Source organism: Corvus cornix, chromosome 24 (genome assembly GCF_000738735.6).
Source record: "Corvus cornix cornix isolate S_Up_H32 chromosome 24, ASM73873v5, whole genome shotgun sequence".
Lineage (NCBI taxonomy): Eukaryota > Metazoa > Chordata > Aves > Passeriformes > Corvidae > Corvus > Corvus cornix.
Window position 1 is genome coordinate 6,191,084 of NC_046353.1, and position 14,022 is coordinate 6,205,105.

The 14,022-nt window shown below is 50.4% G+C and overlaps 1 protein-coding gene and 1 long non-coding RNA gene across 2 annotated transcripts in view; one reads left to right on the top strand and one right to left on the bottom strand.

The window, feature by feature from the left end:
- LOC109145223 lies at positions 1 to 7,067 on the bottom strand. The gene is made up of 3 exons (XR_002046502.3): positions 6,879 to 7,067; positions 1,809 to 2,116; positions 1 to 1,661 (listed from the first exon to the last, which is right to left on the bottom strand). It is a non-coding gene; the product is annotated as an uncharacterized LOC109145223 (long non-coding RNA).
- Positions 6,298 to 14,022, top strand: part of KCNJ5 (potassium inwardly rectifying channel subfamily J member 5) — a 23,956-nt gene continuing 16,231 nt past the window's right edge. Inside the window, exon 1 of the mRNA XM_039565053.1 lies at positions 6,298 to 6,869. The gene's annotated coding sequence lies outside the window, so the exon portion shown is untranslated. The remainder of the gene's footprint in view (positions 6,870 to 14,022) is intronic.

Below are 14,022 nucleotides of genomic sequence, written 5' to 3' on the forward strand. Positions count from 1 at the left end.
GCTGCTGATTTTTTTTTTTCCCTCCCTCTGATGAGAGTTTCAAGGTCAGCTGGCTCCACAGACACAAATATGCCAGGAACAAAATGTGCAGATGCTCAGGAGTGTGGGACAGCCACGCTGGCACCGTAAACAGCCCTGGCTCGTGGCCAGCACTGCCGGCACCCAGCAGGCAGGAGGGTTCAGGAAAAAGCACTTTATTAGAGCCAGCTCAAGATTTATCTTTTCTCTCAGCTGCATCATTAAATGTGAGTTATTTGTATTTTTGTGGGAAAACCTGGATTCAGCACAACCTCAACATTTTATTTGGAGGATGAGGAGGGGTTTTATTCAGAACCCAAAAGCAATATCTGAGTGCATAACAGCACTGAATGAGTGGCTGGAACAAAAACAGGAAAAAAAGGTTCTTTTCCCGATTCTGCTGCTGATTTATTGTGTAAACACAGACAAATCTTTCACTGTAGCTGTTGCAGTTTCTTATACACCCTCTCTTTTCCCTCCTAGATATGTCTCCTTTTGTCAGTTACTTGTGTGAACTAAATATCAGCCAGTCAGGCAAGAGCTGGCAATATCTTCCTCCAGCAGTCTCAGGCAGACTTAAAATATTAATGCATTTTATAATGTACTTATTTTTTGTAACTGTCAGTCGTTGCTACTAAGACAGGGAATTCCTTATAAATATTGAATGCTGCTGCAAGGTCTGCAAATAAAATTCTAGAAATGGTTCTCTCAAGCTCCCAAATGACTGAAAAACTGCTGAAAATCTTGCTAATTTTAGTAAAGTGTGTGGAAATCCAAGTTGCGTAACTGTTTCTGGGATTTTCTGATGAACAGCGATAGGTTTTGAATTGAAGCAGTGCTTGCAGATTCCTCACTGGACACAGACACTTTGGGGACGCAGTGTCCAATGGAATGATTGGTTTTGCTCTGTAGGACTCCCTTGAAGGTGCAACTGCATCTCAGAAATCGGCTTGAAGGTCGATGATGTGTAAAAGAATAAAACTTAATTGCAGAGGCGATCCAGTGCCCAGCCCAAGGGCTGGAATTGTGACGAAGCAGAAAATCCCCCTGGAGAGCATTTCCAGCCTGTGCAGGGGAAAGAGAGGGCAGCCAGGGATGCTGGGCCAGGTGTGGCAGCAGGAATTCACATTTGGGTTCTCGTGTGGACCCTTCTCCCACCTAAAGGATCCCAGGAAAAGGCTGAGCGGGCAGCAAGGGTGCATGAGTCCGGCTGCAAGGGCTGAGCTGCTTTTAATTCCTGAGAACGGATTGCAAAGAGCATCAAAACCTGTCACTTACACAAACTGGTGCTGCAGGGCCTCTCACTGCTGCTTTTGCTCCATGGATTGTGCTTTCTGCTCAGTGACCACAGCATGTGCTGAAAGGGGCTGGTAGTGGTGCCCTGATCTGTGTCCGGGCGATCCTTGGTTCACAGGGAACACAATCCAGGCCTGGAAGGAGCACACAGGGCTTTGGCTGAGCTGCTTCCAGTGCCCAAAGGCGACGTTCAGGGTGGGACACTCTCACGCAGAGACATTCGTGGGATCTCCCTGAATCACCTAAATCCCCCGGAAGGTTCCTCACGGGCAAATGCAGGAATTGCTGGCTCTGCCCCCTGCCTCTTTCCTGCCGCCGCTGGGAAAGCCACAAGCTGGAGGTGAGACCTGTTTTCAATTAAGGGGTTAATTACTGGCTGATTTGAGAACCGGGCTGCACCCTCCTGGTTACAGCCCGTATCCACCCATCCCACCCCGCGCTTCAGAGGGGGGGCTGCGTGTGTTAGGAGGGAGTTAAAGCAACAGGATTCCCACCTGAAAGAACCGGGGCGTTTGCTTTTGTCAGAAACCTTTTGGAATTCTGACAGGCTAACAAGGGTATTGTCTTCCTAAATTTGCCATCAGCAGATGTGCTCTGGCTGCTGTGTTCTGCAGTTCCTGGGCTCGCAGGCAGGGAGAAGCCAGGCTCGGGAGCCGTGGTTTATTCCCAGAGGAGGTGTCACAGGGGAGGTGTCACACGTGTCCCGGTTCACACCGTGCCCCTGCCAGCGATTCCTCGCCCTGAAGCCAGCGGGCAAGTTCCGTCTCTGGGCGCCCTTCAGCCTTAGGTGCTGCTGCGGCACCTGCAAAACGAGAGCTTAATTAGTGTTAATTACCACAGCAGCTCGCTCAGAACGCGACTAACCCACTCGCGGGCAATCCCGAAGTTCAAAGATCCAAGGGGGAATTAGTGCCCGGCCCCGGCCCGGTGCAGCCGGCAGAGGAGCGATCGTTCCCGGGGTCTGGATGGGATCCTCATTATCACATCAAAGCACACCCGGGCTGACTCCTCCACAGCGCCTCGCCGAGCGGGGGAGTTCGCCGAGAAAACTTCCCCTCGCCTGCTTCCCAAGTTTCGTTTTGATTTTGGGGGCTGGATAAGCCCCAAACACAAAAGGAAGCCGAGACAGAGTGGGTGACAGTCACGTCAGGATTCTCAGAGCCTCAGCTCCCGTTCAGGGAAGGCTGGAGGTGGATGAGCAATCCTAGGAGCTGTATCCAGCACTGGCTCTTAAAACTCTGTTTTCTTCTAGTGGGGTGGTCGGGTCACGGCTGACAAACGGGAAGAGACATCTCTCATTCCAGAGATCAAATTGCACAACGAATTAAAACGCTCCCTGGAGGCACCGCTGCTCCCTCTCCTCTCAAAGCCAAAGCCTGCCCTGACTGCAGAGCAGGTACCCCCTGTCACCAGGGCTCACTGTCCCTTTTGGGTGACGAGTGTCAGGGCCAGTCTGGGCTCAGCAGGGACCGTGGCTCGTTTCTATCCCGTGAAACCTCAGGGAAATGCCGGTAACTCCTCATTTGGTCCCTGACAGCTCAAAAATGGGGCTGCCCTGCTGTGTTCTACAGGAACCTGCAAAAATCCAAACTCTTCATTTTAGGCAAGTTTTGATATAAGTAACATCCTCAGAGAGCAATTTAGTTATACCAAAATGAGATTAGAGCTTGTTCTTCCACATCTTGTTGTTCTGCTTGCAGTTCCAGGAGCCGAGCATTCCACGGTTGCCATAAATCCCCCCCTGTAAATAGCCCGGGATGTCCTTTGAGCAGTACAGCTGTTAGAGCTTATGAGCACCCCCAGGAAAATCAAGATGCTGCAGTGATGTGAAATCTGCACCTCCGTGCTCCTGGAATTGGATCATTCATCCCATTCCAGCACAAGGTCCAATTTGGCTGCCTCCTGCTCCTACCTGGCTCTCTGCATCAGCTGGGAAGGAAGGAGTGGGGCTGTTCAGACTCAGACCAGCGCACCCTGAATGCCACTGCCTGAGGTCAATCCCATCCTGAACAGAAAATCAATCCCTCTGCATTTCCGTGTTTCCATCCCAGCCCAAAAACACCCAAACTGTGCTGTCATTTGGTGTTAAATCAGCCCTTCTGCAGCCCGCTGATCCCTGCAGGTCTGGAACATATTTCAAACCTGTGAGGCCATTGACAACTTTTTCACCACCTCAGCGGGGGCACAGTGATGTCACTGGAGTTGGTTTGCAGATGAAAAACTGCTCTTGGGCCTGGCTGGTCTTTAATCAGCACAAATTGGGAGATGTCTGCTGAAATAATACATGAAACAAAGCAGAGTTCACAGTGCAGGGATGAGGAAGGAAAGCCGGGACTCAGAGGGACCAGGGAGAAGGTGCTTCCTGCCTGGGGATTAAAGAAATGTTCTTTTAGTGCTGATTGAAGCAGTGCCTCTCGAGAGCCCTGTTTGGTGTGGCCTCTGCTGTGCTGAGTGACGTGTTTGGTGCTTCAGCCCCAGTGACAGGCACAGGAAGGCACAGGAAGGCACAGAAAGGCACAGAAAGGCACTGCCAGCGGGTGCTGGGTGGGTCAGGAGCTCCGCTTCGCTCCGAGCTGACACCTGGGCAGAGGGGTGGGCACAGTGCTGTGTGATCCCACAAGGTGGGGAAGGGTCAGAGTCATCCACCTGCTCATGAACGAACGTGCTTGGGGGTGAAGCCTCTTTTCCCAGCTGGAGAACACATGTGGGATGCCGGGGGAGCTGGGATTTCTGCCGCCCCTGGGGCTGGGGGCGCTGTGAAAATCCAGGCTCCCGTTTAACCCCTGGCGTAACCCCGCTTGTGTCGTGGTTTTGGGGCTGGTTTGGAGGGACGGGCGCGGTGCCGGCAGATGGCAGTGCCTGTCAGAATTCCACTGTCGGGAGATCAGAATTCCACGGCCGGGAGCCCCGGGAACGTGCCCAGGCCGGGAAAGGTGTCAGTGCCACGGCACGAGGCAAGAGCCACTCCTGCCATGGGAGCCGTGCGGGGCTGGGCAGACACCACCCCACAGCAGCAGGGACCCCTCCCACGGCCCCCCTGCTCCCCGGGACCCCATCCACGCGTCCCCAGGGCAGACACATGGGATGAGCGTGTGGAATGAGGGAAGGGAGGCTCCCCCAGCCTTGGCCGTGGCACACCAGCCTTGCAGTGACTCTGCTCCTCTGGGGCTGCCGGTTGGGCAGCACAAAGGTTCCTTCTACATTTCCTAGCACAAAAATTCATTCCAAATCTTGTTAACAGAGATGAGATGAAGGAGGAAGCAGAGCTGGTGCCCTTCTGAAGGTGGCACTGTCCTTAGTGCTGGGGAAGCAGCATCCAGCGACTGGCTCGGAAAGCCAGCGCTGTGATTTAGGGGGGCTGACTCTCCCACTGGATGAATTTACCCTTTAGTGCTTTTGAAGTAAGTTTGAATGCTCATTAAAAATACCCAAACTCCGACTGTCCTCCCCAAGCAGCACTTTTGTAAGGCCATCACAGACATACCCCTAAAAGGTAAAAGTAATTCTCCTAAAAAGACATTCCTGGCAGTTATGAGCAGGCAGAAGATCTGATGGAATTTCCCAGGATTTGATCAGCAGTTCCCTACCATTCCTTTCTTTCATTGCAGGTGGGTTTGCTGCTGACTGGAATTCAGTCCTGAGCTGTTGCAGCCTTGCTGGGCCCCCCTGTGCTGCTGCTGGGGAAACAGGAGCCGGCCTGGCTGGGCCGAGCTCACTGCCCACACTGCGCTGGAGTGCCAAATGCGAACTAACATGTGGAAAAGCAAAATTACATCTGCAAAACTGATTTTTGATGGCTGAAATCCTTGGTCTGGCTCCAGATTCCTGTCCCATCTGGACAGATCTGGCATCCACATCCAGAGCAGGGAACAAGAGCACTGATAAAAAGAGGGTGTGTGTAGAGATGGGCTTTCTTCTCCCAGTCCCTGGGCAATATGACTATTAATAATCTTCAAACCTGTGGTTATTTCCCTCTCTTCAGCATGTCTGTCTTTGATTTTTCCAGTCTAGTCTCCATAATAAGGTGTTATGTAGCCTAGATTTGAGCTGGTTAAGAATCAAGTTTTCTGATCTACATGAAGTTCCACTAGTTCCCCTTTTCCCCATTCCTAAAAAAAAGAGAATGCAAATAATGAATTTCAAAATGTCTATATAGGAAAATAAAAGTATCATTCCAATGCTGATGTATCTCATTAGTGATAGTGTAACTTTTAAAAAAAGAAAAAACTGAAAATCATTCAAAGCTTGCAAATTCCAGCAATACCTGCACATTCCTGCACAGTGCTTTGGTTTGGGTAAGTTCTCTTTTCCTGACCAGACAAATCTTCTGTGAAAGCTTTTCTGACGGGCTGTAATGCGTGTGCTCCTGGAACAGGGAATCAGGGAGGACAGGGGACAGGGCTGAGGGAGCAGGGCAACACAGCCTGGGGGTAACCCGCAGTCACCAGGCAGATGTGTCTCAGATACGAGGCTGCCCTGACATTTGCTTTTCAGAAAAGGAAATGTCTCAGTAAGCTGGGGAGACAGTGTGGTATTATCAGCGACAAAGGAAAAAAAAATAAAAGAAGAAGAAAAAAGAGAAAGACAAAAAAATAATGGCAAAGCCCTGAAGTGCTTTGAGAGCAGTCCCAGGCAAACCCCCCAACTCCATAAGCAAACACCACGGCACAGCCTGACGGGTGCCAGGCGAGGGAAACGTGCCAGGGGAGTGATGCTCTCCCCCTTTCCCCGTTTTGCCCACATTCCCCGGTCCAGCCCGGCAGAGTTTCCCTGGTGCCGGTGACGATTTCCACACGTGTGAACCGCGCGGCTCCCGCGCCCTCCCTCCCTCCTGGCTTTTAGGAACTGCTTTCTGTTTGTGTGATTTTGAACCACAAGCACAGCCCCCACCCCCTGACGAGCGCCGGCCCACCCCGCGGCCCGGGAAAGGCGATCCCAGGAGGAGAAGGGAGCGCTCAGCGCTGCGGGAGCCGCTCGGGAGCTGCCTGGGAGCCCCTCGCTGGTCGCGCCCCGTGAGCTCGGAGGTCTTTCCCGAGCACGGAGCTCCTGCGATCCCGAGCTCCCAAGGCAGGGATTCGCCTCCCTCCCCTCCCGGCAGCGCCCAAACCCCTCCCTCGCCCCCCGCCCCTGCGCTCATTGAGAACAGATAAGGCGCCGTCACACGCAGCCTCCGCGCCCTCCCTCTGCCCCAGCCCTTCAAAAGCTCGGGACCACCACGGATCCCTCGGAACAGGAGAGGAGCAGGGAAGCGCAGGCGAAGGAGAGGCAAAAGTGGCAGCGCAGCGGGGGAGGGTGAGGGCTTGGAGCGGAGCGGGGAAATCAGGGATACCCACGGACAGGGGCGTGGGCATCCTCAGTGCCACATCGATGTTTGCTGCCAACGGGCAGCGGCAAGGAGGCGGGAGGCAGCCCGGGGCTCCGAGGACGATCCCGGCTCCCTGGTGATGGCATGGACCGGCCGCTGCTCCCGCAGCAGCTCCCGGCCCCGCTCCTGCCCCCGGCCAGCTGCCCTCCGGAGCCCAGGCGCGACTCTGATGCGGAGCCGCTCGTAGCAAGTAAGTTACCGATTCCTTTGTTATTCCAGGTCACTCCCGGTCTTCTCCGGCTGCAAAGGATCGGGAGCCCAGCAGGCAGCGGGACAAACGCGGAGCTGTTGGGCCAGCGGGATGCCAGGCTCCTGTGCCCAAAGCTGCCGGGGTGTGAGCTGTGGACATGCTGCTGCCTAACTCGCAGCTGCCAGGGAACTCTTTGGGAAGGCAGGGATTGGATGCTGATCTTGGGCAAAAGCACTGTCAGATCTAAAGGTGGGATGCAAGAAAAGACGTTAAAAAACAGGAACTGCTCAGATACAGGATTAGTGGAGACCACTGGAATGCAAAGGGCGCCAGGAGACTGATCAGTGAGCAGCCCCGAATTGTGTGGAGTGACTCCACAATCCTTATCTGGAGTCCAAGATTAAATTCTTTCATAATTAGGATACTTGCCAGTCAGCTTGGAGTTACAGAGCCCTGGCAGGGCAGTCTCCAGATGAGGAAGTGGCATGTTCAGCCCTTGGAGGGGACAGGGAATGCAGAGCACTGGGAATCCCTCGGGGGTTATAGCTCTGGGAGGTAAAAGCATGACTGATTTTTTTACCAGTGTCCTGTTGCATCACTCAGAAAGGCGCCTGGGGTTCTCACTGTGCCAGCACATGGTGCTTGGGAGCATCAGGTTAACTTTTACACAGCACCTCTCCTTGGGCTTGAGCAGGGAGTTTCAGGAACCAGCTGATAACTGGCAGAAACTGGCCCCATCCCAAAAAACTTACCTCTGGCTTTTGGAGATTCTGTCACCAAGCAGCTGCTTCCTCCTGTGCCCTTTTACTTTAAAATAGACCTTGAATTTGTGGAAGAGGGGCTCGGGGGAATCCAAACTGGCTTTTCTCACTGGTTCTCTGACCAGGCCGAGCAGCCAGGATCTCCCCAAGAAGGTGGGGAGTGTGTGGGGCAGTGATTGTGCTGGGGGGTTATTTCACTTCTGGGCTTCAGTTCTTTGCCTCACCATTCCTACCCAGCTGGAGATAAAGGATCAGGATCATTTCTGATTCCCGTGGCAGAATATTCTCCAAGCCTGGAAAGTTCCAGCCCATTTATTTGCAAAAAAAGGGCAAACAGAGCTTTGGAGTAATATTCCAAGGCAAATTTCCAGACTGCACTATTTAAGTCACCCACTTTCTATTGGGTTTGAGGTCAGGAGAGGCACCTGGACACTTGGGGTGAGCACAGGCCCTCAGCCAGCAGCTTGGTCTGAGGTCGGTTTGTCCCTCTGTGACTCCTGTGCCCTTTCTGCAGCCGGTTCGAGCACTGCTGAAGGCCTTGGGGCAAAAAGAGCCTGTGTTTGGGCAGTCTATCTGTGAACTCTTTGTTGCAAGGTACTGCAGAAACATGAAGTGTTTCAACAGTTTTATTGTATTTCTTTGAAGCAGATTACAGAGTGATTCTCTGTTGCTGTGATGGTGAATTCCTAAACAATGGAGAATGGGAACGTTGGTGCTCCTGGGGCAGGATTTTCTCCTAGAACTGAGATTCTGCTTTCCCAACATTCAGTGTTTTCTGTTCAGTGTAAACAGCCAGGAGCAGGAGAAACAGAGAAACAGGAGAAACAGGAGTGTCTGATGAGGACAGAGGTGTCCCTGTCTTTGTTCAGGTTGAGAGACAATGATCAGATTTCCAATGACACCATAAGGTGTCCCTAAAAATAGAGATGAGGTGAGAGGCCAGGGACAGAGAGGCTGCAAAATGCCTCAGGCACAGTCACTTCCTTGGAGGTGGAATCGAATTGATTTATTTCCAGGCTCTATTTGTTGTTGATAGAGAAAATATCATTTGTTCCAAATCAAGGAAAACACCTAAGAGCACAATACTGTGGTTGCATCCTTTGCACAGGCACTTGTCCTGCTCAAGGTCTTGAATACAATGAAGTACAACAGAATTGCTTGGGAGTTCCATGGATTAATTCCTCCAAGGATTGGAGGATTGGTGGAACTGTGCCATAGGAAATACTCCCAATATTATAGAAACTCCATACTCTCCAGTCCTTGTGCTCTAACAAGTTGTAAAAGCCTGCATGATGCCTCAAAAGGCATTTTCTAGTTTTCATCTTCTTCTTTTTCTGTAAAAAACCTCCTCCCAGTCTCTCTCCTCATCACACTTTTGTGTCTCCACTCTTTTCTCTATAGGTCTGGAGTCATTATATTTAATGCAGCTGTGAACTTGTGTTATGTGGGGGGGTTTATACTTCAATCCATAGTTGAGGAAAAAAACATATTTGAAACCTGTGGCTATTTGACAGAACAGAAACTGCCTTTGTTGGCTTTGGAAATAATCCTGCTGGGTTATTGATCCGAGGGATCCGGCTGTGGGGGCTTTGCAGAGTGACCTTCACACACACCTGAGGCAGGCAGGGACTGCATTCCCTGCTGCTGGAGTGGGGCAAGGAGGAAAGAGTTCTGCAGTGATTCCAGGTGCTGATTTAGGATTTTGGAACTGCTAAATTTAATTCCTGCCCTGCCACAGACTCCCAGCTGGGTGTAGAAGAACTAAGTGTCTTTGTGAGTAGATAGAGCCCTTCCTTGGTCCAGGCATCTCAGGAAATACATAAATAAAACTTTCCAGCGTGTGATAGCTGCACTGAGCGCTGCGAAACACTCGGATGCTCTGGGAGTGGGAGGGTCACGTTCCTCCCTCATAACCAACAATGGAAGGGCCCCAGGATATCCGAGGAGAAGGATGGATTGGGAGGTAACTCGCAGGTAAAAGGAAAGTGCAAATGTCCATAAACCCTTCCTTGGGGTCAGGTTGGCTCCCCAGTCAGAGAGATTTTCTTTGGAAAGACCGAGCACCTTCTGCTGGGGTATTTCTGAGCCAGGGGCACTCTGGGCACACAGGAGCTGTCACAGCCCAGCCCAGCTCTGTGACAAGCACAAGGCCACCCTGCCCCTTCAGATGGACCAGCAGCCACCCGTCTTTGTGACCTGGTGGTGGGGTGAGGTCTCCTCCAGCCCCAGAGGAATCTGCTGTTACATCCTGAGTGCCAGGAAAGTGGTGCTGAGACTTATCAAAAACTCACAGAGGAGATGAGAGGCACCTTCCCACCTCAGCGCTGAGTGAGGTGACACTGGGAGAGGCAATTACTGGGATCAGGGAGCTTTTGTGCCACAGGTCTCCCTTCTTTTTCCCTGCCTTTCAATAGCACAGCTCTTCTGCAGCCTTCCCTCCACCTGTGGACTCCTAAGCACTTTCCAAAGAGACAGCCACCAAAACCCCAAAGCTCTATTTATACAGAGTCAGAAAGATGGAACATTCCATGGTTCACCCCAAATCCACCTGCCTTTCCTCACCTTGCATGCACAGCTCTGTGTGGAAGGGCAGTCTGGTGGTGTTGGCTGTTCAGTCCCACTCACACACAGGCAATGAAGACAAGGGTGGAGGAAAGGTGCCTTTCTCAGGGAAATCAAAGCCCCACCTAAGCCAGAGCCTATCTAAAGTCATTTTTCTTTGGGTTGTCAAAGGCCATCTTCTCCTAAGATTTCTCCTTCCTCCATCTTTCCATGAGCACTCAGTGTTCAGCAGCCAATGCTTTTATTCTCTTCGGGTGCTGCTGCTTTCATTTCCTTTATTCCTGCACCAACTTCCCCACGTTGCTCTTGTCTGACAATTAAGAATTTCATTCCCTTGCAGCACTGCAACCTAAAGCAGAATTATGTGGCCCAGAGGAACCTGGGCACAGTAACCTGGTTTATGTGGTGTGGGCTAACAGGCAGCAAAAGAACCAGGTCAGGTTTTTCAGTGATCTCTGTTCAGTATTATTGGTTGCTTGTTGAGTAGTACAGGACTCATATTGTCTGCAAAAAAACGATGACAGGGTTAAGTAAGTAAAAAAATACTCTTTTGGGAGGTGTGGGAGGTTTGCTAAAGAACGGTTGCTCAATTATTCTCCTAATGTGAGAAAACACAGGCATGAGGTTTAAAAGAAACAAAAAGAGGTCTGCTTTTACACAAATTTGATGACAGATTCACATCCTCAGACTCCACCTGCCTGCCAGTTTAGTCCTTTCCAGCATCAAATCCCATCCCCATGGAAATCTGTGTGTTTACTGCAGCCAGATCAGCAATTGTTTAAATGGGAAAAGCCCCCGGTCAGCAGGGAAAGAAGTTTCTTCAAGTGTTTTGTACTTTTACCTTCAGTGATGTCTCTGGCAAATTGCTGGAGCTGCCAGGAGCACCTCAGCTCTGTCAGGAGGGGCTGGGAGCTGCTCTGCCAAGCGCTGCCTCCTGGAGATTCTCACCTAACCCCAGCCTGACTCTTGTGCAGCAAATCCCAGCCCCTAAATGTCGCCGCCTGCCCCGAGTGTGTCATCTGGGCAGAGCTGAACATCAGCAGGGCTGATAAAAACCTCTCTGCAAGGCTGATAATGCACTGACTCACAGCTCCTCATGCAGTAGCCTGTCCTGAAGGAAGGCAGCTTTGTACAGAAGTGACATTTTTATTATCCTGGCCTCGTTTAACCAAAGATGGTAAATGCCAAAGAAACAGAAGAGTGCCTGTGACTGTAAGAGGCAATTTCACCTCCTGGCTCTCTGTGCTGGAGGGAGCAGGGATTTACAGACTGCAGCCGAAATCTCTGGGAGGTGCATGAACATATTTACCACGATGTGGCAGAGATGTTTATGCCCGGCAGCAGTGGCTGTGCATGACACAGTGAGGAGTTAACCAGGTCCTTACACAGTTGCACTGCTCCTTTCAGAGCATCTTCTCATTTGGGCTAAAGTTTCCCAGGGCCCTTAAAATCACAAAGGAATGACAGCAAATTTCCTAGAAGATTCTCATGCCTGGGATCTCACAGACCATTCACATCCATATCACAAATTTTACTGCTGGGGAATTAAGGCAGAAGCAAAAGCAGTGATTTGCTCAGAATTAGAAAACCCTGGAATCATTTGGAGCAGAAAGCTGGATAGTGTGCAGCCATCCAGAGCTGTGCTCAAACTGCTAACCAGGAGCATTCTGTTTAAAGACTCTGAAGAAAAAATTCATGTGCTTAATTATTTTCAATAAGCACAGACTGAGATTATGCTCACACTACAACGGGAGAGTTACAGATGAAATATCCATAGGAATTGCAATGCCACTGAAGCTGTCAGTGAAGTTCTTATCCAGCAGGAATTTTTCTGCATTACTGGATCACTTGGAAGGTGTTCCTGAAGGTTTGCAGAGATGCTTCAGCTGAGCTGTTGTTGGAGATCAGTAGCACCACCAGAGATGTTGCCAGTCCTGTGAGTGTTTTAGTTAAAAAGGTTCCCCTATACATTCATTACTGGTCAGCTCCTCAAACCTGCTCCACCAGAGTGATATTTCCAGTGATTTAGGATTTTTGGTTGCTTTTACTCTATTCTGTTCTTTGTAGTAAGTTTTAAGATCCTTTTGGTCTCTTTGGTGTGAAACCAGAACATGAAACCTTTCACTCTAGATTGATGTCTGGAACGGGATTGTTCTCTCTCCCATGGTGCCAGTGAAAGCTTTAAATTTACTTTTATAACAAAATTATCTTTAAAACAAGTCTTTTAAAATTGAAAACATGCAACCCTTGCCTGGTTTTACATTTAGATTGATGGCAAGCTTTTTAGTCCAAATGGAGTAATTTTGGATTAATCAATCAATGCAAACATGCATCAAGAATATTGTTTGTAAGAAGGAAGCGAGGAGGTTCTTCACTACCTGATTCCCAGTGGATAGGAGGCTTCTTTCTCTATTAAAGAGGGGGAAAAGGTGTCTGATTGTTCTGCCATGTGCTTTCACATGCTGGGAAATGAGAGTCAAGCTGTGCCCCTGTCATTTTTCAGCACCTTGCAGCACTTTGCTCACGTGTAAAGAGACAAACTTCAGAGTGCAGAGACAGCCAGGCCAGGGGGTCGGGAGGTTTCAATTGCACCAGGCAGTGAAAAGGGCTGAGGACGAGTGTGAACACACCCCGAGCCAGCTCTCAGGAGGGACAGGAACAGAGCAGGGGGTGACTATTCTGTCAAAGTCCTGGATGCTCCCGCTGGAGGAAGGGACCACACAGCACTGGACACCTGATCCCTCCTGATTTCCCCTCCCAGCGCCTCGAATCCCCATTCTCTGCCCCTCACCGTGGCTGCAGGGGCTCAGCCCTGGCCCCAGCCCTGCCAGGCAGGCGCTGTGGCAGCAGGAAGCTCTGCTGGGCACAGATGGTTGGGCTCCCTGCGGAGCAGAGCCAGCGGGGCTGGTTCCAGCAACAGGCTCCGGCTGCTTCGTTGGAGCAGTGATTGATGGTGACTTAGATAAGGGCCACGAGGAATTCTCTGCCATTAACCAGACTTGGCTGCAGCCGAATGGAAGTGAAAATTTGTTGCTTCATTTATTCATCCTGCCTCTGCTTCCTTCCCGCCCACCCTTTGTGCTTTTTAATACCAAAAAGATGAAGCTACTTTGCTCAGTCTTAAAAATTGTCTCTCCCAAGATACTCTTAATTGTATCTCTACACCTTTTCTCATTCACAGGAGCATAAGAAGATTAAAGATAGAGGGAGCAGTGATAGATTTAGTTAGGTTTTAATAGGATTTGTAGAGGACAATGCAGGGAATGAACACCATACAAAATATTGCTGCTCTATCTTTGATATCCCTAAGGCTCCTTAGGTAGTCTTTGACAGAGATTTTGTCTGTGCCCTGCATCCAGAGTCAAGACTCTCATTTTTTAAAGGAGTATCTAATCATCTCAGTAAACAGGATGTTACATTATAACTGGCAGAAAGCATTGCAGCCTTCATCCTGTGTTATTTATCCTGGTAAGCATAACTCTGAACGTCGACAGTGGGATTGTTAACAGCTCTCTGATGCGTTCCTAAGAGCGCCCAGTGATTTTGTCTAATGTCAGGTGGAGCAAAGGGGTGAGCTCTGACAGATCTCATTAACAGCAGGCCTGGGTTCATCACACCTTCCAATGTGGGATTCAAGATGCTCAATTAAATGTTTATTTCACGTTTGAAGCCCAGGCTCACGAATAAACTTCCAGAAGGTGATTCAGCACTCCTGAAATCTGAATTATCCCTGGAGATGCCTTTCTCTGCTGACTGCAAGGGAAGCCTTCATGCATAATTTAGACTCATGTGAGATTTAGGTAGACAGCGGTGCTCAGCGCTTTCTCTTA